This window comes from Odocoileus virginianus, chromosome 20, assembly GCF_023699985.2.
Source record: "Odocoileus virginianus isolate 20LAN1187 ecotype Illinois chromosome 20, Ovbor_1.2, whole genome shotgun sequence".
In the NCBI taxonomy this organism is placed as follows: domain Eukaryota; kingdom Metazoa; phylum Chordata; class Mammalia; order Artiodactyla; family Cervidae; genus Odocoileus; species Odocoileus virginianus.
This window is the reverse complement of record NC_069693.1, coordinates 40,201,515-40,226,731: the sequence shown is the minus strand read 5'-3', so window position 1 is coordinate 40,226,731 and position 25,217 is coordinate 40,201,515. Positions and strand designations below refer to the sequence as shown.

Here is a 25,217-nt window from a genome sequence, read left to right as displayed (position 1 = left end):
AATGAGATCAGATCAGACAAGAGGTAGTAGAAACAGAATGGTTGTGTGTGGTTGAGAATATACACTTGTACATCCACCATCACTCTAAGTAAGTCATGCCCAGACAAGCGCCTCTGGGCCAGGAGAAGAATGAGATTAGCCAACCCACAGGCCCTTGAGCTGAATAAGTGCTTGCTGTTCTATGCCACCAAGGTACTGTGGTTTTGGGTTACACAGAGCAACAAGTAGGACAGCTAAAGGATGCAGCGGTGTGTGCCAAGACGATGGCAAGGATTGGAGAAGCCCACCAGAATCAGGCCAAATCTCTTTCCTATTTTGTTCTGAGGTAGCCTAGAGATTGCCCATGGTCCATAATGTTCTCTTAAGAATGAAAAAAAGACAAGAAAAATAATAAACCAAGGGAATGAACATCTCCCTAGAACCATAATCTTGTATTTTGACAATTTCTTGAGCACCGTGCCAGCCTCTGTGATACATGTTTTGGATGGATGATCTGATGGAACCTAAGTTCCTCTCTCAACCAGTCTCGTGTCCCTGGGCTCTGTTTGGAATAATTGTGAGGCCCAGAGGGGGACCAGTGTGCAGACTATGCATTTTTTGGGTTCCTGTCTAGACCATTCTACCCCAAACTGAAATAGCTGAACTGAACAAGGAGCTGGGCCGTAGGGGGTTGAAGTAGGGGAAAGGGAAGACTGGGAGGGGGAAGGGGACAGAAAGCTTAAAAATAGTGGGAAAACTATTGCATAAGGGCTTGGAGATAAACAATGCAGTAGTTTCAGTGTCTCTTCCCATGACTCACATCACGGGTCTTAGGAGTGTGTGTTGGTTGTTTCTGAGTCAGGAAAAGGTATTCACTTTCCAGCAAAAGCAAGGGTCCCACGCCATGCAGTCTCTGGCTGTCTTATTCAGAGGCCAAGAATGGGTCAGTGTGGAACTCTATTAGTATCAGGAAAAGAATGTGATGGTGGGTGACGTGCTCTGAGCTTTAATGCTGGGCAAGTCAGGGGAATAAGTGCTCTGCATAAATTACCACCCTTTACTTCTGAGGCAAGTGTCACAAATATTCCCACTGTACTAGGAACCTGGAGCTGGGGGAGATTAAATTCCAAGTCAAATGGCTCAAAGGACTAGAATGAGGGTTCAAGATTAGAACCTATACTTTTCTAAAGACTGAAGTAAATCAGACACAGAAGGAAAATATCGTATGATATCACTTATATGTGGAATCTTAAAAAAAGGGGGGTACAAATGAACTTATTTATAAGACTAGAGTCACAGATGTAGAAAACAAATTTAAGGTTAGCAGGGAGTGGGGGGATAAACTGGTAGATTGGAATTAACATGTGCACCCTACTATATGTGAAATAAATAGCTAATGAGAACCTACTGTATAGCATAGGGAACTCTACCCAATACTCTGTAGTGACCTATACGGGAACAAAATTTTAAAAAAGAATGGATACATGTATATGTGTAACTGATTCACTTAACTGTGCATCTGAAACTAACACAATGTTGTAAATCAACCATACTCCCATAAAATTTTTTTTGAAATAAAAAATAAATTTAAAGCTGTCATTAGCAATTACACCTTGAAAATTGTTTCTTTTAATGACAAAGCAAGCACACCAAACAGAAACGTGTCAGGAGTTTCCACTGTACCAATTAACACCCAGAGGCCTTGGGTGAGCATCTCATGTTCACAGGGAAGTCAGTGGAGGTTAAGGAGACAGCCACGCAGCATCTCTGAGGACAGGAGGAGGTGAGAGACAGCGATGACTCAGGATGTGCTAGTTATCTAGAACGTGGACTCCTCTGTAGGCAGTTTTTTTGTTTGTTTTCTCCTTCCTCATTGGATGATAGGGGCTGGTGAGTGTTAGTTGCTCAGTCGTGTCCAACTCTTTGCTACTCCGTGGTGGACCGTAGCCCACCAGACTCCTCTGTCCATGGGATTCTCCAGGCAAGAATACTAGAGTGGGTTGCCATTTCCTTCTCCAGGGCATCTTCCCAACCCAAGGATTGAACCCAGGTCTCCCACATTAAGGAAAATTCTTTACCGTTTGAGCCACCAGGGAAGCCAGTAGGGGCTGGGGGTTGGGGAGGAGGTTTGCAAAAGAAGTGGAAGCGACGCCTCACGTATCAGCATCACGGAAGCGCCTATGCTATAGCCAGTTGTGGTCAGAGTGCTCCATGGGTCACACCCATGGAAAGGACCTGACATCAGTTCTCTGAACTAACTCAGGGAGCTAGTACAATGTTTGAACAGCAGCAACTTTAGACTCTGGGGTCTATGCACAAGTTCCCAAAGGCAGGCTAGGAAATCTCTTTATCAACAAAACTTTCCATCCGAAAGGGCACGAGTCATTCTTCTAGTTTTTACTGCATGTTATCGAGGGAATCACGATACTTGAAAACCCTGAAAAAATTCCATTGCGATTGTCTGTCTCTCAGGAAGAAGGCAAGGGAAATGGCAGAATCTCAGCAGAAAGTAAAACTACTGTTATCCTGTTAGGCTGCACCCAAAAGGATTTTGTCAGATTTTGTCCCATTTCCTCTCCTGTTGCAAATCTCCCAGGCGTTGGACCTCAGAGGCATCTTCTCTGAGCTTCCTGTTCTGGCAAGAAGTTGGAGGAGACTTTAGAAATCAGATGAGTCTCCCAGTTCTACACACACCATTCATTACAACTGATCCCAATGATCCCAGGAAGATAGCAGGCTTTGGTGGGAACTGAGGTACTAGGCACTTGCCAGCCGCTCATTTTAGTGGTGAAGACATGGAGTCAGAGAGGAGAAGTGATTGGCTCCATATTTAACCAGGAGATAGTGGAGAACCCTTCCCGGAAGCCAGGTGAGCCCACAGTCAGAGCCGAGCTCTTTCCACTGTGGCATGCTGTCTCCTCCCTAGTCACTTCTGGGGTGTGACTCATGGTGAGAGCGAATCCTTGGACTCTGCCCTCCCAGGGCTTCTTTCCAGCAAATGTCAGTTTCCGGTTTTGAGGAATGAAGGGAGAATTCCAAGAAATCAAATGTTTGTAAACTAGAGGACTTTGTGTTGTTTCTAGCTTAACCCCTCACTCACCAGTTCCATTTAAACAAATAGCAGAGCTAGAATTAATGGAACATTTTGAAGTGAGTCAGCTCGAGTAAGCAAGAAAAAACATCTTTAGGTCATAATACTGGAGATGGAGAAAGTTCTCAATAGGTCTAGCACATGTGAGTTTTGCCTTATTCTACCTGTGTGGCCGCTGTAATCCCTTAGAGGGATTTAGGAGATGACATTCTGTCTTACCCAGCACATTCATGTTGAAAACTGCTATTAGTACATCAAGACTCTTTGCTTATAAGGAATAGCAATCAACGGAGATTAGCTCAAGCAGAATGGAGACAGTATTGAATGGATACGAGGGTCTCTTCCAGAACAAGAAATACAAAAGAATCAGGATGTAGCAAATCAGAGACAGAAGTGCTTCCATCTTTTCTTCCAGGGTGCCATGATGTCTTATTTTTGTTTCTATTTATGACATTTCTTTCTTCTTTCCTCTTTCTATCAGGTGGTACTCTCAGTCACAAAGAAGAGAAATTTTAGCTGTATCAGGAGGGCAATATGACCTTACCACTTTTTCTTTCCTTTTTTCTTTTATCAAAATACAGTTGATTTACACTGTTGTCCTAGTTTCAGGTGTATGGCACTATGATTAAGTTTTATGTATGTACATGTGTGTGTGTGTGTGTATACATACATACATACATACATATATATATACACTCAGTCATGTTTGACACTTTGCAGCCCTTTGGACTGTAGCCTGCCAGGCTCCTCTGTCCATAGGATTTCCCAGGTGAGAATACTGGAGTGGATTGCCATTTCCTTCTGCAAGGTGTCTTCCTGACCCAGGAATCAAACCCATGTCTCCTGCATCTCCCTCACTGCAGGGTGATTCTTTACCCCCTAAGCCATCAGGGAAGCCTACACGCATATGTGAATCCCTTTTCAGATTCCTCTCCCTTATAGGTTATTACAAAATATTGAGTATAGTTCTTGGTGCTATATAAGTCAGTCCATGTTGTTCACCTACTTTATATATAGCAGTGTGTATATGTTAACCCCAAACTCCTAATTTATCTCTCCCCCGACCCACAAGTAAGATCAATTTTAGCTGTCCTGGGAGGGCACTCTGGTCTTACCATTTTCTTCCCGTCCAGGCTGTGATTATACTTTGGTCACTCTAGCTTTGAAGCAGTGTGTGTGTGTATGTGTGTGTATGTGTGTGTGTGTGGGGGGGGGGGACCTGTAGCTTCTTCCTTGATGTTCCCCAGGGTTTCATTCTGTACCTCCTTCTCCCTTTCTTTCTGGATGCCCAGGTGAGCTGCCCTTGTAGAAGGAGGGAAAACTGGGGTGATTGGAACAATCTGTGTTTCATTTCAAAAGAAAAGTGAACTTTATTATGAGCAGATTATTTTGAAAGTGACAACTTTGCAGCTGGGAACTTCATTTTTACTCCTTTAATCTTAATAGCTAACATTTTTTGGATTGCTTGTTACGTGGCAGGCATGGCTCTAAGCATTTCCCACATGTTGGCTCATTTAATCCTCATGATAATCCAATATGGAAAGGCATCTATGGATCTTCCTTTGCAATTCAGGAAACTGAGGCACAGGGAACTTTTGTCCAAGGTGGATTTGAACGCTGGCAGCCTAGCTCCAGAGCTTGTGCATTCAACCACTATGCTAAGTAAGCATGCACTTTGCACATGTCATCTATTAAATCACACAAAAGCCATGAGTGGTCTTCAGAACCATCCTGCAGATGAGGAGACCAAGGATCAGCAAGGTTAAATGGTCGATCTCAAGCCACAGTGCTAGCAGTGCAGGAGCTAGTGTTTGCTTTCAAGTCCAGCTGAAGAGAGTCTGGCTTCTTCGACCTTGGACTTCAGCTTCTCACTTAGCATTGACATACAGAAGCTGCAGTCTTAGCAGAAGATGTGTGAGAGAATGAAAAAGAAAAGGAGAAAATGCGTTTTTGAGGGCTTAAAAAAATCAGAGCAAAAATAATAACCTGAAGCAATACTCTGGAAAGAGAAGAAGGATTTTTTTTTTTTAATCCAAACCTCAAACTCCATTTCGATGTATCTGAAACGGATGCATCAGAGAGAGAAAATCTGGTAGATATTGAGCCTGTTACAAGTTCCCAACAGCTGAAAAGAGTTCAGCTTCAAACCGATCATTGTCAGAAAAGCAAATACAAATTTGTCCTGGAGCAAAATAACTTTCAGAAAATCAGGAAGAGGCGAGATGGACAGTCAGTTATGAACATAAAACTCTTTGTACCCGACCCAATTAACCCTCACCCAAGGCAACCCTGTGCCTCTAAGCTATTCATTTAAGGGGTTTACGATTTATAGGCAGTCTTTCTCAGGGGAGGTCCCGCCTGGCTCTGATTTCACGTTTCACAGCAGCACATGTGTAATTCTGCTGCATCCAACTATGCTATTAAGCCAAGAACAGAAAAGGCATGTTTCGTAGGATGGAAAGAGACTGGGGAGTCCGAAGTCAACTCTGCTTCCCTGCAAGTGGCTGGGGAGAGCGCTGTGAGACCTGCCTGTTTCCAATCCTGGGAAGGGGTCTGGTTGCTAGGGCTGTTCCACCCTCTGCTCTCAGCTTTTAGTCTTCATATTCACAGGTGGTATCTTGTGACCTCCAGGTGCAGAAATAAACTCAGGATTGCTACCTTGGAGTAGTCAGGAAGACAAGAGTACCCAAGACTGTTGTTGGTATTGTTTAGTCGCTCAGTCGTGTCCAACTCTTTGACTCCATGGAGTATATCCTGCCAGACTCCTCTGTCCATGGGATTCTCCAGGCAAGAATACTGGAGTGGGTTGCCATTTCCTCCGCCAGGGGATCTTTCTGACCTAGGGATCGAACTTGGGTCTCCCACATTGCTTGCAGATTCTTTACCACTGAGCCACCAGAGATGCCCCACCCAAGACTGTTAGGTAGAAACAGAGGCCACAAGACAGAGGCATTAGCATCTCCTGTTAATTCTTTAGTCAAAATGTCACTGTGGGTGAAGAGAATTGAGCTAAGTGAAGGGACAGAGGGAAGACATTCCTAAAGGGCTGGTGAGTGAAGGCCTGGAAGGGAAGCAGCCCAAGGAGCTGAGTCTACAGTATACATACCATCACCATGTCTGGAAGAAATAAATCTCTGAGGGGCACCCCAGCACCTTGAAGAGCTCTGTGGTCAGTCTTCTCTGTAAGCCAGGCCTTAACAGTAGAGACTGGTCATTGAATGGAGGAGCCTAAGTGTACTGCAAGTAACTAGATTGTCCAGTGAAAGGGCCATGTGGTGACACGCGGTGGCCAAAGGCAAGGTGGGGATGGTTTCCATATGGACAGTGGAGTCAAAGCCAGGCAGAGTGGTCAGACTCCCACAGAGCGATAGTGTTGGTTAGTTGAGCATGGCATTTCTGGAAGTGAAATAGGGGGCCTGCTAAATTCTTACTTGATCAGAAGAAGACCAGCAGAAAAGTTCTAGGTCAAGTGAACAAATCTAATCTGAACCATAGAAACAGGGAGTCATGGTCCCTCCTCGAGAATTGAGCCAGTTTGTGGACCCAGAACCCCTTAAATAAAGGGGAGGCTGAGCTTCTGGAGGGAGGACCCCAGTACACTGCACAAAATTATTCTGTTAATCCTTCTCCCACCCTTCTCCAAAGGGAGCTCTGGTGTCTTACCAGGCTGAGTGTGTACTGGGGAAAAGAAAATAATCAGACCTTTTAGAGATTACTGGATACTGGCTCTGAACTAATGCTAATTCCCAGAGACCCAAAACTTCACTGTGGTCCATCACTAGAGTAGGGGCTAATGGAAGTCAGGTGATTGATAAAGTTTCAGCACAAGTCCATCTCAAAGTGGCCCACTGGGCTCCTGAATGCATCCTGTGGTCATTTCCCAGCCCCAGAATCCATAATTGAAAAAGGTACACTCAGGAGGAGGCAAAATCCCCATACTGGTGCCCTGACTGTTGGAGTGAGGTCTATTCTGATGAAAAAGGCCAAGTGGAAGGCCAATATGTATATCTATGGCTGATTCATGTTGGTGTTTGACAGGAAACAACAGAATTCTGTAAAGTGCTTATCCTTCAATTAAAAAAATAAATTAAAACAAGAAATGCTTCCACCTAGGAAAATAGTAAAGCAAAAGCTGTAGCACATTCCTGGAGGGACTGCAGATTAGTGACACCATCAGTCTTGCAAGATGGCAGTCTTCTCTGGTGGTTCCCACCACATCCCCATTCAACCTGTCTGTTTGGCTTGTGCAGAAGACGAATGGATCTTGGAGAATGACAGGGGGTTAAGTTTAACCAGGGGGTGACTCCAGTTGCCAGGGCTGTACCAGATGTAGTTTAATTGCTTGAGCAAGTTAACACATAACTGGGTACCTGATATGTAGCTATTAACCTGGCAAAGGCCTTTTTCTCCATCCCTGGCTCGAAGACGCACCCGAAGCACTTTGCTTTCAGCTGGCAAGACCAGAAATACACTTTCACTGTCTTATCTTGGGGGTATATCAACTCTTCGGCCCTGTGTCATAATTCAGTTTGCAGAGATCTTGATGGCCCCTCCCATCAATCTTGTCCATCAAACGGATGACACTATGCTGAATGAAGGGAATTTTTCCCTCATAACTCAGTTGGTAAAGAATCTGCCTGCAATGCAGGAGACTTGAGTTCAATCCCTGGCTTGGGAAGATCCCCTGAAGAAGGAAATGGCAACCCACTCCAGTATTTTTGCCTGGAGAATCGCATGGACAGAGGAGCCTGGCAGGCTACAGTCTATGGGGTTACAAGAGTCAGACACAACTTAAAGACTAAACCACCACCACCATGCTGAATGTAACTACAGAGCAAGAGGTAGCAACTACTACCCAGGACTTAGTGATAAGACATTTACATGCTAGTGGGTGGAAAATACATCTGACTAAAATTCAGAGGCTTTCTACCTCAGTGCGATGACATGCATGCATGTACACATATGAATATATATATATATTCTTTTTCATATTCTTTTTCATTATGATTTATCACAGGATATTGAATACATTCCCCTGTGCTGTACAGTAGGACCTTGTTGTTTATCCATCCGATATATTAGAGTTTGCACAGAATGATGTTAGTGTTCAGTGGGGCCCAGAGCAAGACAAGGCTCTACAAAGGTCCAGGCTGATGTGCAGGCTGCTCTTTGGATCATATGATCCAGTAGATCCAATGGTACTTGGAGTGGTGGTGGTAGGTAAGGATGCTGTCTGGAGTGGCAAGCCCCTATAGGTGAATCACAGCACAATTCCATAGGATTTTTGGGGCAAAGCCCAGCCATCCTGTGTGGATAACTACTCCCCTTTGGAGAAAAAGTTCTAGGCCTATCACTGGGCCTTAGTAGAGAGTAAACCCACAACTCTGAGTTGCTAGATTGCCACGTGACCCGAGCTGCCACCATGAACCGACCATCTGACCCACCAAGCCATAAAGTTGGGTGTGCACAGCAGACCTCCACTGGCAAGTGGAAATGATATATAGAGACTGGACCTGAGCAGGTCCTGAAGGCACAAGTGAGTTACATGAATGGGCGGCCCAAATACCACGGGCTCTGCTCCTACTACTAACTGCCTTCTCTCTCCCAGGCTCCACTGATGTCCTCATGGGGAGTCCCCACCATCAGTGATCAGCTGACAGAGGAAGAGAAGCTCAGGTTTGGTTGATAGATGGTTCTGTGAAAGGAAACAGCTAAAGCGCCACAGCCTGTTTCTCATACATGCTTGAAGGAAAATCCTCCCAGTGACCAGAGCTTTGGGCAGTGCACCTGGTTGTTCACTTTGCTTGGAAGAAGAACGGCCAGAGGTACAATTATATACTGAGGCATGGCCATCGTGTGGCCAATGGCTTGGCTGGATGGGCAGGGACTTGGAAGGAGAATGATTGGAAAATCGATGACAAGGAAATTTGGGGGAGAGGTATGTGAATAAATCTCTCTGAATGGGCAAAACCATGAAGACATTTGTGTCATACATGAATGTTCACCAAAAGGTGACCTCAGCAGAGGAGGATTTTAATAATTGAGTGGATAGGAGGGTGACCTATCCTGAAGATACCAGTTATCATTTCCCCTGGCCACCCCTATCATCACCCAATGGGCTCACGAACAAGGTGGGTGTGGTGGGGGGGGATGGAGGTTACCCATGGGCTCAGCAACATGGGCTTCAGCTCACCAGGGCTGACCTGGCTACAGCCACTGCTGGGTGCAGTGGGGACCAACACTGAGCCCTGGTATGAACCCATTCTCCAAGTTGACCAGCAGCTACCTGGTGGCAAGACAGAAGTGCAGAAACCCAGCCCAAGTTTCCAGTCTGCTACCTCGTGGCATCCAGACTTATGAGTCCAATGTCAGCTCTTACCTGAGTTTCCAGCCTGCCAGCCTGCCCTACACATTTCAGATTTGCCAGCCCCACAATTGCAGAAGTCAATCCCTGAAAATCATTCCCTCTCTCTCTCTCTCTCTATATATATATATATATGTGTGTGTATGTATATAAAGACTTAGCACTCAGACATATGTATGTATATACATATATCTGTATATGTATATATGTATTTATATGCTGCACGCTTGCTAAGTTGCTCCAGTTATGTCCGACTCTTGGTGACCCCTATGGACTATAGCCCACCAGGCTTCTCTATCCATGGGATTCTCCAAGCAAGAATACTAGAGTGCATTGCCATGCCCTCCTCCAGGGGATCTTCCAAACCCTAGGGATCAAACCTGCATCTCTTATGTCTCCTGCATTGGCAGGTGGGTTCTTTGCCACTAGTGCTGTGTGTGTGTGTGTGTGTGTGTGTGTGTGTGTGTGTGCTTTGATAAATCTATCAGTTCTCTTTCTTTGGAGAGCCCTGACTAAAACAGAGTCTGGATTTTGGGCAGCTGGGGAGAATGCCTTGTGAAAACTGAAGTTATGCTGCCAAAGCCAAGGAAATACCAGAAGCTGGCAGAGAGGCCTGGACCAAACTCTTATCTAGAAGATTCAGAGGGAGCCTGGTCCTACTGGCTGCATAATTTTAGACCACTGGCTTCCAAAACTCTGAACCAATACATTTCTGTTGTTCTCAGCCACTCAACCTGTGGTGCTTTGTTAAGGTAGGACCAGGAAACCCATGTGGATCTTGCTGCATTTCTTAGATGGTAGCTTGAACCAGAGGGTTCACAGAGGATATGAAAAGCCATGGATGGATTTCAGGGTGTGTAACAAGTCAGAGTTGGAAGATTCAGGGAAGGCTTGGGTAGAAGGAGGGGCATGAGTCTGGGAGAATTATCAGACTTCTGGCTCCTCCTGATCTGCCACTTCTGAAACTCTGCCCCTTCCAACCCTATTGTATCCTAAGGATACTGTCTATCTTCAGCAATATTCTTGATCTTTCTCTGCTCAAAGAACTAGAGTTGTATATGGACTGCATGCAGTTATTTTAAAATATTGGATATTTTGTCCTAATATGGGGATGGCCAGGGGGGACCTGGATGAATGCCCTGGACTTTCCATGTGCTGATAGTCAGGTTCCCTTGAAGCTCTTGGATGTAGCTTCTCTGGCTACCACACCAGGCCTACTGTTCCTACTTGGCTGCTGAGCTGGCCAGCAAATTACTTTCCACATTCACTGTTAAGAGCTGCAATGAAACACTTGGACTTTTTTTTGGATGTGATCACGAAAGTGAAAGTGAAAGTTGCTCAGTCATGTCCGACTCTTTGTGACCCCATGAACTATACAGTGTATGGAATTCTCCAGGCCAGAATACTGGAGTGAGTAGCCTTTCCCTTCTTCAGGGGATCTTCCCAATCCAGGGATCGAACACAGGTCTCCTGCTTTTCAGGTGGATTCTTTACCAACTGAGCCACAAGGGAAGCCCAAGAATACTGGAGTGGGTAGCCTATCCCTTCTCCAGTGGATTTTCCCGACCCAGGAATTGAACTGCAATTTCCTGTATTGCAGGTAGATTCTTTACCAATTGAGCTATGAAGGAAGCCCTTATGTGATCATATAATAGTTTAAATATAAAGTGTAAAACTATACAGCTTCTTGAAGACAGCATAGGAGAAAGTCGTGTAATCTTGAGTTAAAGAGTTTCTTAAGCTATGACACTGAACACATGAAGAATGAGAGAAATAACCCATTGAACTTCAACTTGTAGAATGATAAGCAAAATGTTTGTTAAATCAACTTGATGGAACATTACTGAGTAATGAAAAAGGAACAAACTCTGGATTGACACAAAAACATAGTTGCAGCTTAAATGCATTTTGCCCAGAGAAAGATGCTCGACCCCAAAGGCTACAATATGATTCCGTTCAAGGACAGTCTGGCAAGAGCAAAATTTCTATAGAAAGTCAAAACTGATCACTGATTGCCAGGAGCAAGAAGATGGGTTGAATACAAAGGCGCAGCATGAGAGAATTTTAGAGTGCTGGAATTATTCTATAAGTGCTGGACACACAATTCCATGCATTTGTCAATGTCTGCGAAACTGTATGTCACAAAGGGAACATTATTTGTTATCAATTTAAGAAAAAAACACAACGTGGCTGTGGAGAGAACCTGAGAGGGAATAGAGCCTATGACAAATGAATTAAACTTGGTTGCCAATAAATAATAACCACACTGCAGGGACTGGGGAAGAAAGGAACTAACCTAAGTAACTTCGGAAAAAAGAGTGTTCTGACTGAATACCATAAGGCTAGTGGCAAAAAGAACTGCATATTTGGACACTGTTCTCTAGTTAGTACATTAGTTTTTCCCAGGGGCAGAGTTAGCAATTCTGAAACTACTTTCTATGTATAACAGGGATGGAGAAATAAGAAAATCCATGGTAGATAGTGAGACATGGGTTTCTCACTGTCAGACAAAGAAGTTACATATGAGGAAGTGAAGAAGGCTAGAATAAACCCCGTGGTGTTGGTTTAGAGTCAGCAGTATCAGTAAAAAACCCTGGTTTTTAACATTTGTATGCAGGTAGACTGATACAGAAATTAATATAGATAAGTGTGTGCACATGGGTTAGTGTACATACACAGATACCCATATCTTAGCTCTATCTTTTGAGAAGGTATAAAAAACAGTAACATCCCATATTAGTAAGGTTTCCTAGTATCTAAAATTCATTCTCCAAGTAAATGAACAAAAGCTCTTTGGAAAAGAGGCTCGTGGCAGGGTTTGGGTAAGGAACATGTGAGGTGAACCTGGAGCGTACTGTGGTGCCAGAAACAGTGGTTTCAGGAAAAAAAGGAAGAGGCACATGTTAAAAGGTCGCAAGAGCCAACTGGAAAAATTCCCAATGATCAAGGCATTAGGAAAAATGTAAGCTACAAATAAATAATGATTTGATTGTTGTTCTTGTTGTTGTTTAGTTGCTAAGTCATGTCCAACTCTTTGCGACACCATGGACGGTAGCCCACCAGGCCCTTCTTTCTGTCCATGGGATTTTCCAGGCAATGGAAGGGGCTGCCATTCCCATTCCAGGGCACCTTCCCGACCCAAAGAATCAAACCCACGTCTCCCTCGTTGGCAGGTGGATTCTCTACTACTGAACTACCAGGGAAGCCCCAATGATATGATTGCTGTGACCTAAACAGTGGTAAAGAATCTCCTGCCAATGCGGGAGGCATTAGAGACACAGATTTGATACCTGGGTTGGGGAGATCCCCTGGAGGAGGGCATGGCAGCCCACTCTAGTATTCCTGCCTGGGGAATTCCCATGGACAGAGGAGCCTGGCGGGCTACAGTCCATGGGGTCACAAAGAGTTGGACACGACTGAGTGACTAACATGGACATGGAGCAAATAAAGATATGGGGTATAAAGCACAATTCTTCTTTACAGAAGAATTCCAATTAATAGGTAGGAAGAAGAAAGAAAATAGACCATCCCCTTCAGCACCACAGTGAAAACTGCTGTAGTTACAGTATTCTTCCCGATCAAGTATAACTCTAAGCTCATCATGGAAAATCATTACACATTCCCAAACTAGGAAGCATTATAGAAAGTAACTGCCTGGGACTCTTCATAAAGGTTCCAGATCATAAAAGACAAGGCCAGGCTAAGTAGCTGTCACAAATTGGAGGAGATTAAGAAGATGTAAAAACTAAATGTGATGTGGGATCCTGGACTGAATTGTGGAACAAAAAAGACATTAGTGGGAAAACTTGGAAAACCCAAAAGATGTCTGCAGATGAGTTGAGTATTGTACCAATGTTAATTTCTTACACTGACAAACGTATTGTGGTTACGTAAGATGTTAATAGAGCATGCCCAGTGAAGGGCATATGGGAACTCTGTACAATCCTTGCAATTCTGCTCTAAGTCTAAACTTAGCTCAAAAGAGAGAGTTTTATTTTCTGAAGCAACTGCTAGTCAACGTACATTGCTCAAAAAATCGTTCTGAATTCCTGCAAAAAATCGAATTACATGTGGTAGTGGTGACAAATACACCCAAATCACACTGTTGCAAATTAAGGGTACAATTAAGAAAAGGGAACTTTTGGGGAATCCTGTAGGTGCAGTCAGCTAAAACACCCCAAAGTGAGAACTCAAATATTGTATTCAGAGTGAGAGAGTGAAATAGGTCTTTTGTATACTTTTTCCCATCTGTAAAGTTATATGAGTCATTTGTTGTAGTTTCTAGTAGAATTCACTTGTTTTGCAGCCAACACCTACCACTATTTTTTTTTTAATGGATTGAAATCTATTCTAAGGCGGGGGGTAGGGGGGCGAATGGTAAACGTGGAATATAAAATGCAAACCAATTTATGGTTTCCAAAAGGCCTACAGAGGCTGCCAAAAATAAAGTTGGTGGAAAACAGTTTACTAAATCACTAAAGAATAAAAAAAAGGTTATATTACAAATCCTATAAATATTCTGAGAGTGGTAGGTAAAGCATGTTTAATACTGATGAACAAAGTTTTAGCATGTATTGGAAAAACAGTTTCTAATATAAAATTACCGACGACTGGAAGTTATCTGCAAAATTTTATACCTAAGTGCTTGCAGATGTAATTTATTTTTCTGACAGCACCGCCTGTGTAATGAAAGTTGCTTTTAATAAAACATGAATGCAGTTAGGTTTTGCCAATTAGGTTCAGAGGAGTTGTAATCAGTCTGATTCAAGTTGATATGTGGCTCCTTAAATTCAGTGCTGACCCATAGAATGGCTTCAGTATTTCTAACGTGTTTGTGAAAGATGAACTCCCAAAGAGCTCTGACTGCCGGGGCAGAAGGGAGGCGGCTCTGGCTAAGTCAGTACAAAACCCTCCCAATGGGACTGTGGAGCTGGTGCCTGTAGCCGATTACGTGCTCTGGGTTGAGTGTTAACACTTTAATTGACATGAACACAAGTTCATTCTCCATTTCATTTGTTTATGAAAACATGGGCAAACATCTAATGTAAGCAAACCTCTAACATCCATATATCAATGATCATTTATAAACCAGTCAGTCAAAAAAATTAATCTCAGTTACTATGTTTACCTACTTCTAGATTCTGCAGGGGATTCAAAGATACATAAAGAGGTATCAGGAGTTTGGGATTAACAGATGCAACTATTAAAATAGGATGGATATGCAACAAGGTCCTGCTGTATAGCACAGGGATCTATATTCAATATCTTGTAGTGAAACATAATGGAAAAGAATATTAAAAAATGCATATATATACTTGTATAACAATCATTTTGCTATACAGCAGAAATTAACACTGTTTAAAACATTGTTTAAAAAATATTTATAAAGGCAAATTCTTTCATCTTGAGCAACTTAATAACTTGTCATGAGAAAAAACCTCAACACTGCACTTTTCTGGTGGAGGAGGAGCGCATCTGTATTTTGGACTTTTCATGTAGTTCACCGAAATTGTATAGTCAACAAACATGAATTGTGTTCCTATTATTTGCAGAAGAGAAAGTTCAGAGTGGTAGAAACTTGATTGGAGTTAAAGCCAGAAGACCTGTCTTCTACCAGTTGTTCTAATTTTTCCATTTAAAAATAGTGATAATAGTTCTTGCCTTGCCTAACTCCGTATAATGTTTGGAGGACACAATAGAATGGTTTTAAGGGAAAGTGCTTTGGAGTTTTAGATCTACTAGGGAAATGTAAATTAATTGCTCAAAGTCAGAAACAGAGAACCTCTGCCTTTGAAATTTTAGGGTTGGTTGGGAAGTTTGGTTGGGAAGGATGCTTGTTGCCTCTTAGGTTATGAGTTCCATGCTAGGTCACATATTAAAGAATTTAATAGTTGTGATCTCATGTTAGGCCTTTCAGGTAGCGTGAGTCATAAAGAATCCACCTGCCAAGGCAGGAGACACAAGAGATGTTCTGGATTTGATCCTTGAGTCCGGAAGATCCCTGAAGGAAAAAGTGGCAACCCATTCCAATATTCTTCCCTGGGGAATCCTATAGACAGAGGAGCCAGGTGGGCTACAGTCCAGAGGATTGTAAATAGTCAAACACAACTGAAGTGACTTGGCATGCATAGCATAATCTCATATTAATACCTGTCCTGCAAGGGTGAGAAAGTTGAGACTTGGGATGGTGCAGACACTCAATAAGATCACTAGTTAAATGCTAGTGCTAGCTTAGTAACAACTGGAATACACTCTGGTACCATATGAAAAGCCTATCTGGTTCATCCTATATCCCATCTACCTACTCATAAAGCCAGCGAACTACAGAAGAACCCAGAAGACACTCTGCATGAATGGTGCAGACACCAATTCCATGGGAAAATTGACCAATTCCCTCCCCAGAGCTGTGGTTCAGGGTGCAATTGGTCAGTTTTTCCTCCCAAGTTCCAGCCTGCATAAGCTCTGTAAGAAAAACTAGTATTTTCTTGCTATCTGCAGCTCCTACTCTCCAGACAGGAACTGAAACACGCCTAGCGGTCACTCATTCATTCCTACCTCGAGTTTCATCTTTTCTGGACCCCAGGGCACTTCCAGGTTCTGGCCCTGAAACGGAAATCTATGTGTGAAATAGACACACAAAGGCAGCTTCACAGCTATTTTTGTTCCTGCCAGCTTGCCACAGTCCCATTGCCAGCCTATCTCCTCTCCTCAAGTTACTGGACTTTCAAAGCAGAAGAATAAAGCAATGTTTTAATCCTTAATAAAGTGGCTCCAGCTCTCAGTTTGACACTCAGATAATGTGGGCAAGAAATGGAGGCTGGCTGGCTCCTGGCTAAGCCCCAGAAAGTGTGACTTGCTTAGTCTTGTCCCACTCTTAGAGACTCCATGGACTGTAGCCCCGCCAGCCTCCTCTGTCCATAGAATTCTCCAGACAAGAATACTGGAGCCAGAATCCATTCCCTTCTCCAGGGCTCTTCCCAACCCAGGGACTGAACCCAAGTCTCCCACATTGCAGGCAGATTCTTTACCAACTGAGCTGCCTGGGAAGCCAGAGATGACACCAGTAAATAAAGCCTGTAGGCTGAAGCATCTTAGACTCTCTGGCAGTTAGAATGAAGCATTTTTCTAACTGGAACAGCATTTTGAATTAAATTTATTTTTATAGGTTTTGAAATTATATGTCTTATTCAGTGCCTTTTAAGAGACAAGTCTGAATAATGGGAAATAATAGGTTATAGAAATATTCAAAATGGCATAAACAGAAGTAGAGCTGGAATTATGTGTAGACAAGATGAAAATTGTGATGCTTTTGTTCAGTGTGGAGTTTGGTATTAACTTTGATTTTTAAAAATATTTCATCAAAGCACTATTTTATTAAGATTAATAATCAACACAATGCATCAAATGATTCTTTTATTAATAAGTGATTAATATTGCAATAATGCATGAAAGGGCTTCTGTATTATTATCTCCATTGCAGAGTGTTTTGGTGTCCCTATTGCATTTTGCACCTGAGGCAAGTGTCTCTGGCCTCCACCTAGTTTGTGTGTGAGACACGAAAACCACCCCACAGGGAACATGTGGACTTTGGAAGACATCTTATGTCCTTCTTCTGGAGTCAACTCAAAGAGGACCCGTGTGCAGTGGGAGGCTGCCTCTCTTGTCTCCAAAAAATAACCCATGCTCTGCTTCGGTAACCAAAACATGTTCTTTCACAAGTGTACTCTGGATACAGAAGGAGCATTTCTGGAATTTAGTCTCTATGCCTGAGATTGTGAAAGCCAGCGCTTTTCTTTTTTCTTTTTTAAGTATGGTTGATTTACAATATTGTGTTAATTTGTGCTATACTTTGCGACCCCATGGACTATAGCCCAGCAGGTTCCTCTGTCCATGGATTTTCCAGGCAAGAATACTAGAGTGGGTTGCCACTTCCTTCTCCAGGTTGTCTTCCCATCCCAGGAATAGAACCTGCATCTCCTGCTCGCCAGACAGATTCTTTACCACTGACCCACCTGGGAAGCCAAAGGCTTAAAGACTAAATAACAGTAATACAATGAAGTGACTCAGTTATTTTTATATATGTATATATATACTTTTTAATATTCTTGACCATTATGGTTTAGTCCCAGGATATTGAATATGGTTCCCGGAGCTATACAGTACAATTTTTTTTTATCCATCCTATATGTAATAGTTTGCATCTGCTAACCCTAAATTCCTACTCCATCCCTCTCCCAGCCCTCTTCCTCTACAATTCTCTGCTCTATGTCTCTGAATCTGTTTCATAGATAAGTTCATTTGTGAGAAGCCAGTCCTCTCATGCTTGAATACCAATTATCAACAATTTATTTGCATATGTGACAAAAGTATACTTGTGTATAAAGCCTAGAACAGAGATTGAAATTCTGCATTCTAACAAGCTCCCAGGTGATGCTGTTGTTGCTGGTCCATGGATCACACTTTAATTAGCAAGAGTCTACAATCCGATGGGCTAAATGTGGCTGTCAGATGTGGTTTGGCTGCAGAATTTTAAAAGTATTAGCCAAGTTTTTTCCTAGCATTGGGAAAACCCAGAATATCTGGTAACCTGTGACCAGTATTTTTGCAGGATAACAAAAGGGGTGGGAACTGCCTTCATCACAGATCAACATGCTCATACCTAAGTCTCTCCACTTTGCTATTCGCCTGGACCATGCAGGCATTTGAATTCACAACTCTGATCCACTGTTTAGTTTTTCAATAGCACTGGCTGATATTTACCCAAATCAGAAACTAGTATATTGTTCCTTTGTTGAGTCCTTTATCCTCAAACAATTAATCTATGATTTCTGTGGCATTATTACCAACTTACAGTCCATCAGAAGGCCTTGTTTAAAATTATCCTTGTGAATCAGAGGAAACAGCAGTAAAATTAAATCTAAAAAGTTGAGACCTTAGCGACTCTTGGATTTTGAAACTATTGGGAAATTTTACATGTGATTATGTCAAGAACTTAATCTGATGTGAACACCTGACTCACTGGAAAAATCCATGATGCTGAGAAAGATTGAGGGCAGAAGAAGAGGGCGTCAGAGGATGAGATCGCTGGATGGCATCACTGATGCAATGGACATGAACTTGGGCAAGCTCTGTTAGATGATGAGGGACAGAGAGGCCTGGCATGCTGCAGTCCATGTGATCACAAAGAGTTGGACATGACTGGGAGACTGAACAACAATGAAGTTGAGAACTAGAGAATTAATAGGAGCACCATCTACTAATTTATGTTTAAATTTGGCCAAGGTATTTTGTAGCATTTGGAGCTGAAAGCAAGGGATTATTAGTTGGATTTGCAGTCTAAATATAAAAATGATACTCCAGCTAGAAAGATAATTATCAAGCAAGCGGCTTTTTGGACATAGATATTCCAGCTGCCTAGTTTGTGTTCATCACTGGCCATATTCAACTGCTCCTCAGACCCTGCTGATTCTATTCCCTAAATGTATCTCCCTCTGTTCCCTTATCTTCCCCCTCTGGCCAGTACTCTATTTTTCATCTAGATCATTATTGCAAGAGCCTCTTAAATGTCTTCTTGGCTTTCAGTGTTATCCTTCTATAGGCAAACTTACACCTTCTTGTAGAATTAAAAAGCAAAAATAGACCACTTCACTCTTCTTAAACCTTCTCAGTGACTCCACCACCCATGAGACAAAATGTAAAACCTTCAGCTGTCATGAACCACTGTGCCCTCCCCATCAGGCCACCAAGCTATCCACCTCCCAACCCACCCAACCCCCATGAGGCAGCTAAACCAAAATCCCTATAGTTCTAGGAATTTCCCACAAGGCCTCAAACCTCTTTTTTTGTCCTTGCTGGTTCCCACATGTTTGTCATCCCATCAAGGTGTTTACTTGCATTCCTTATTATATATAGTGGAGTTCCATATTATGTGGACATTAGGTTCTAATATCAGGGTGTAGGGCATCAAGCATTTTTTGAAAGAATTATCCTGAAAAATTCTTCATATCACCCATAATATAGATGATACATGGTTTGGGGTATGAACAAAGCTGGTAGCTCTCCATGTGGAACAAGCACCTGTTTCTTCTGTTGACCATTGGTCAAAGTAGTCAAGTTATATTTAGAAATTCTAGAGACATTTAATTTGTGGGGGGGCTTAGCTTCCCTAGCGATGAAAAGAGAAAAGTAAAAATGAAAGTGTTAGTCACTCGGCCATGTCCAACTCTTTGCAACCCCATGGACTGTAGCCCATAAATCTCAGACCCTGGAATTCTCCAGGCAAGAATATTGGAGTGGGTAGTAGCCATTCCCTTCTCCAGGGGATCTTCCCAAACTTGAACACAATGTCCTGCATTATAGGCAGATTCTTTACTGCCTGAGTCACCCAGGAAACTTTCACTTTCACAAAATGAGTGAATTAAATTAAATCATAACCAGAAATTGTGTTCAGTTCAATATTCTACACTAAGAACTAAATACACATGCCCTGCAGAGAAAACACAGAGATGCTATGTCCAGGGTTCTAGGCACTTCGGAAGGCTGACTAAAAAATATTTAAGTGTAACAGGATAGAGAGATTTTTACTCACTAGAACTTGAGGGACCTGGGAATTCTAAATAGGCCAGCTTGTAGGGTCTGTTCCCCAAAAAAGAAGCAGTTGAAGGAGGGGAAGTCAAAGTTATTCTTCTTAGATGTGTGCCAGGGAGAGACATGGGTTGGGAATATGGCCTTTTGGAAGGTGCTGAAGCCAGAAAGGAGTGGAAGTGGGGTGGGGGGGTGGGCAGCAAGCTGGTGATAGACTTCATGATATAACCCAGAGCCCCTCCATACTTTCTTGGTCTCCAGGAAGGTTACCAAACTTATTAGCTATCAGATGACTGGATTTTTAAGGAAAATGACACAGAAGCTACAGTGCGGCATAGGTCTAAACCAAACTGGCAATTGGATTGAAGCAAAAATTCAGGAAAAACCCTCTTAAAACAATGACGCCTAGAAAATTGCAAGAAATTGAAGAGGGAATAGAAGTTTAGTTAAATTCTGGGTGATTCAGATCAGTCTCCAACACCTCCAGCCCTTTCTGAAACACGCCTCTGAAACAAAGTGGGGCCAGGAAAGTGGGAGCGAGGTCTCAGAAATCTGTGACTCTCTCTCATCCTGTTGAATTGATTTTCCAGAGTAGTGAGTTTCAATTCCCTCCAGACTACGTCCAAAGGGCGCTTTCTGTTCATGAGAAAATGTAGTGTTGGAGGAAACGCAGTTTTAACTCTTTTTTCCCTCAGAACTGTTATGACATTTTCCATTTGTGAGCTGTGGTTATGTTTCTTTCACACTGCGTGCAGCTCCCACTATCTGTAATATATCTCTGTCTTCTTGCGTTCTTCTTTCTCCTTAGACAAAGTCTGTGGTCTGGAGTAGGTTCTCTTTGTGGACAGGGCCTCACTTGGAGCTCTGGAGTCCATCAGACCATCAATATGTGTATCGTATTGATTGAAAGAGTCTTTCAATCCATCAACATGTGTACCATGCTTATCTTCTTTTTTACATTGTGAGAGATACAAAGAAATAGCATGCAAAATCCGTGCCCTCATATGTCTATTACTCAGGCAAACTTAATCATATAGAACAATAAACAGACAGATCATAGATTTTAGGATTTTACAACTGGACAGAACCTTTGAGATTATCTAACGCATCACTTGTTTTACAGAAGAATCGGGAAGGTTCTGGGACTTCTCCATAGGGCCACATCACGGCAGAGGCGGAATCAGATCCCTCCTCTTCCCTCAGCCTCCTCTCTATGCCCTCCAGATCTGAGGCTGATTCTGTTAGACCACGGGCAACACCTGACTCATAGTGTGATTCCCTGATCTTGTTTATAGACTGAACTTTTTTTTTTAATTGAGGTATAGTTGATTTACAACGTTGTGTTAATGTCTTCTGTACAGCAAAGTGATTGAATTATTCATATATATGTCAATATATATAAAAATATATATAAAAACATATAAATATAATATATATAAATGTAAATATACATATATATACGGGTTTCCTAGGTGGCTCAGTGGTAAACAAGCTGCCTGCCAGTGCAGGAGATGCAGGTTTGATCTCTAGGTTGGGAAGATTCCCCTGGAGCAGGAAATGGCTACACAGTCCAGTGTAGCCTGGGGAACTGCCTGGAGAATCCCATGCACAGAGGAGCCTGGCAGACTCCAGTTCACGGGGTAACAAAGAGTCAGACACGACATCTGAGGGAGTGAGCACACATACATGCACATACACATGTGAATATACATATATATTCACTCTTTTTAAAATATTCTTTTTCAAAATATTCTTTTTCCTTATGGTTTATCATATAATACTGAATATAGCTCTCTGTGCTATCCAGTAGGATCTTTCTGTTTATCCATTCCATGTATAATAGCTGACATCTGCTAACCCCAACTTCCCACTCCATAATTTCCTCCACCCCTCCTCCTCGGCAACCAGCCTGTGCTCTACATCCACAGTTCTGGTTCTGTTTCATGCATATGCTCATTTGTATCATATTTTAGATTTCACATATAGGTGATATTATATAGTATTTGTTTTTCTCTTTCTAACTTATTTCGCTTAGTATAAAGTCCATCCAGGCTGCTGCAAATGGCATTAATTCATTCTTTTTTAAGGCTGAGTAGTATTCAATTGTGTATATGTACCATATCTTCTTTATCCTTCATCTGTCACTAGACATTTGGGCTGTTTCCATTTGGGTTGGTTGACTTGGCTATTGTGAAGAGTGCTGCTATTCAGCAGAGCCATGGACAAACTTTAATTTCCATAGATGCTGGGAAGATCATGCATTGACCAACATAAGACATATAACTGTAACTCACCCATCCTGTCTACACATCATTGTTGTTGCTATCTAGTCACTAAGTCATGTCAGACTCTTTGCGACCCTATGGACTGCAGTATGCCAGGCTTCACTGTCTTTCACTATCTCCCAGAGTTTACTCAGATTCATGTCCATTGAGTTGGTGATGAGCTTCCCACTCATTCCCTTTCCCCCAAAGCTTTTTCCTGTTCTTTCCCTTTAAATATATAATCTTCTAGGCCTAGCTTTAATTTTCCTATTTTTTGGTTTAGCCACACAGAGAGACCTCTTTCTCCATTAAAAAAATAAAAACAGACTAGCAACTCGATTGATGGCATTGTCCCCAAACCCCGTGTCAGGGATTGCTTGGGGTGGTGCAGATAACAGCAAATTACAGAGTCCACAGGGGCCACCATGCCACTACCCAGCTGCAGGCTCTGTGCTCATGTGACCAAGGAAGCACACAGTATAGCTGGCTACTCAGGTTTTTCAAAAGAAGCTGGTAATCTGTATTTTGGGGTCAAATCTTCTAATCAAAAATTACTGACCCATCATTTTAAAGGACAACAGAGGATAGACAAAACACATCTATGTGCTGGATCTATGTGATTACTCATCCTCCCTGAGGCCACCCTTCCCCACTTTCCTCTGGTGAAATGCAAGCATCTTAGTGCTTGGAGAGAGAGAGACTGAAAAAAGAGTTTCTGCCTCTCTGAGAAGGGAAAGACGGATGGTCTTTCAATGGAAAAAGGAACAGCAGAGAGAAAGGAACACAGTCTTTGAAACAGAGTCATGTTGAAATCTCAGATCTTCCTCCTTGCTCTTGATTTTGGGCACAGAGCAGTCTTCCTTGTTGAGTTGGATTCCCTAGGAAATTGGCCCTGAAACTGTGACTTGTGCCTGGGAGGTATGATGAGAGGGAGTGCTCTGAGGAGCACTGTGCGGGGTGGGGGGGGGGCGGGCGGCAGGTAGGCTGGGCAGAGGATATGGTGACACCAGCGGCCTGAGTTGACCCCACACGGAGCTCTGGACAGGGGATGGTTCTAGAGAAATGTCCCCAGTTAAGTCAAGGGGCCCAGGCCTTTATACTCTTACACTAAGAAGTCATAGATGGGGGGCTACCCTGGAGGAAGGAAAAGTAGTTCCCTTCCAATTGCAGCAAGGGGTAAAAACTGTGAGAACTTACAGAAATGGGATGGGGAGGGAAGGGGGGGAGATTCAAGAGGGAAGGGACATATATATATCTAATGCTTGTTCATGCTGATGAATGGCAAAACCCATCACAATATTGTAATTATCCAAGATGAGTAGTCAACACCCTCGGCAGCAAGGAGAATGAATTACCTTGATCTTGAAAAGAGAGGCAGTTCTTGGTGAGACATCTCAGCATCTGCTTCGATCTCCAAGCCTCAGTTCCCTGCTTGATGCGACAGGAATAAATATCCATAATTTCCTTGGACATTATACAGGTAAGATAATGTACCATAGGCAAAGTGACCAGTACAGGACTGGGCACATAGCCAGCACTTTATAAAATATCAGCAATAACTACAAACACAGAGTCATTTAAATTCAAGGATCAGAAAAAAAAAAAATTCAAGGATCAGGAACAGTATGAACAAAGGCTTTGAGAAGAGACAAGAATGACAAGTTTAGGATATTAAGAGAAGCAGAGAGTTAGAGGTGGTGGGTCTAATGTGATTGACCCATGAGATACAGATGGATTAAATGGTTTGAGGCAAGGTGATAGAGATTTCAAATTTAACCAAAAGAACCAGGACTTGCGCAGTAGGCATTGAGGGTCAGATATGACTATACCTGTGTTCTCAGCTTGAGACTGTCCAAGCAGAAGATGTCGTGGCAGAAGATGACCAATGGGCAACTGGCTGCCCTGTCTCTATATTTAATGAGGCAAGTGGCTTGGGGTGGACAGAAAGAAAGACTTATTTCAAATGGAAAACAGGAAGATTGTGGTGCTACTTCCTAGGATGAGACATTGGTTACCCTAGATCTATGGATTGACTTGGAATCTGCTTTTTTATTCAGCGAGGTGGAGAAGTAACTTGAAACTTTGATGATTTGGTTGGGATATACCTGGCTGTTTGGAGGAGATTGCTCTACTGCATCATGTCTCCAGAAGGGCGTGCATGTCAGGACACAGAGTTGCTGTCTGCAGCAGAATACATGGAGTTCTGGGGAGAAGCTCAGAGCAGCCTGTTCTGTGAAAAGTTCTGGGAACATCACATATTGGGAAGAAGTCAGCTCGGAGTGAGATTGGGCATCCACATCCATCTTGTAGCCAGCAAGTAAAGGTGTGTTTTACGGTCCCCACCCTAGGCTGTTCAGAGCCAACGAGATGGGCCATTCCATTTAACAGTGGCCACAGGTATTTCCTGGCAGAGAGCTCAGGTCCCAGTTATACACGAGCAGGAGCTTACACACAGAACTCATTTATATACAGTTGATGAGACCTTGGAATCGCTCATCTGCAGCAATTTCTTCTTTTTCTTTATGTACCTCTTTTAAAATGTCACTTTTGATCTTGGATTGAAAAATGATTGGCTTGGAAGAGCTGATCTGCTTGATTCCCAAAGTACATTTTTAAGATACTGAGGGTATATAACTGTTGAAAATGTTCCTTTTGCAAAACCCAAGGAGCGCACTTTCTGCCAATCTCCACTCCCTTAGAGCAGCCCCTTCCTCTCATAATGAAGAAACCATTTTTTACAATGTTCATTATGAAATAAGGAATGGCTTGAATTATCTCACTCTGCAGGGACTTCCATTTCTCTGGAATATTCCACCTAATTAGCTGCCTCTACTGGTCAAGACTCAAGAAGATTGCCAGGGGCAATCTTGATACATTAAAAAAGTGCTTATAGCTCTTCTAACAAAATCCTGAGTGAATATTTGGAATACGTCAT

At 42.7% G+C, this 25,217-nt stretch overlaps 1 long non-coding RNA gene across 1 annotated transcript in view; it reads left to right on the top strand.

Moving 5' to 3' along the window:
- LOC139029921 (uncharacterized) overlaps nt 1–25,217 on the top strand; it is a 184,055-nt gene that overhangs the window by 150,186 nt on the left and 8,652 nt on the right. The gene's annotated exons all lie outside the window — the stretch shown is intronic.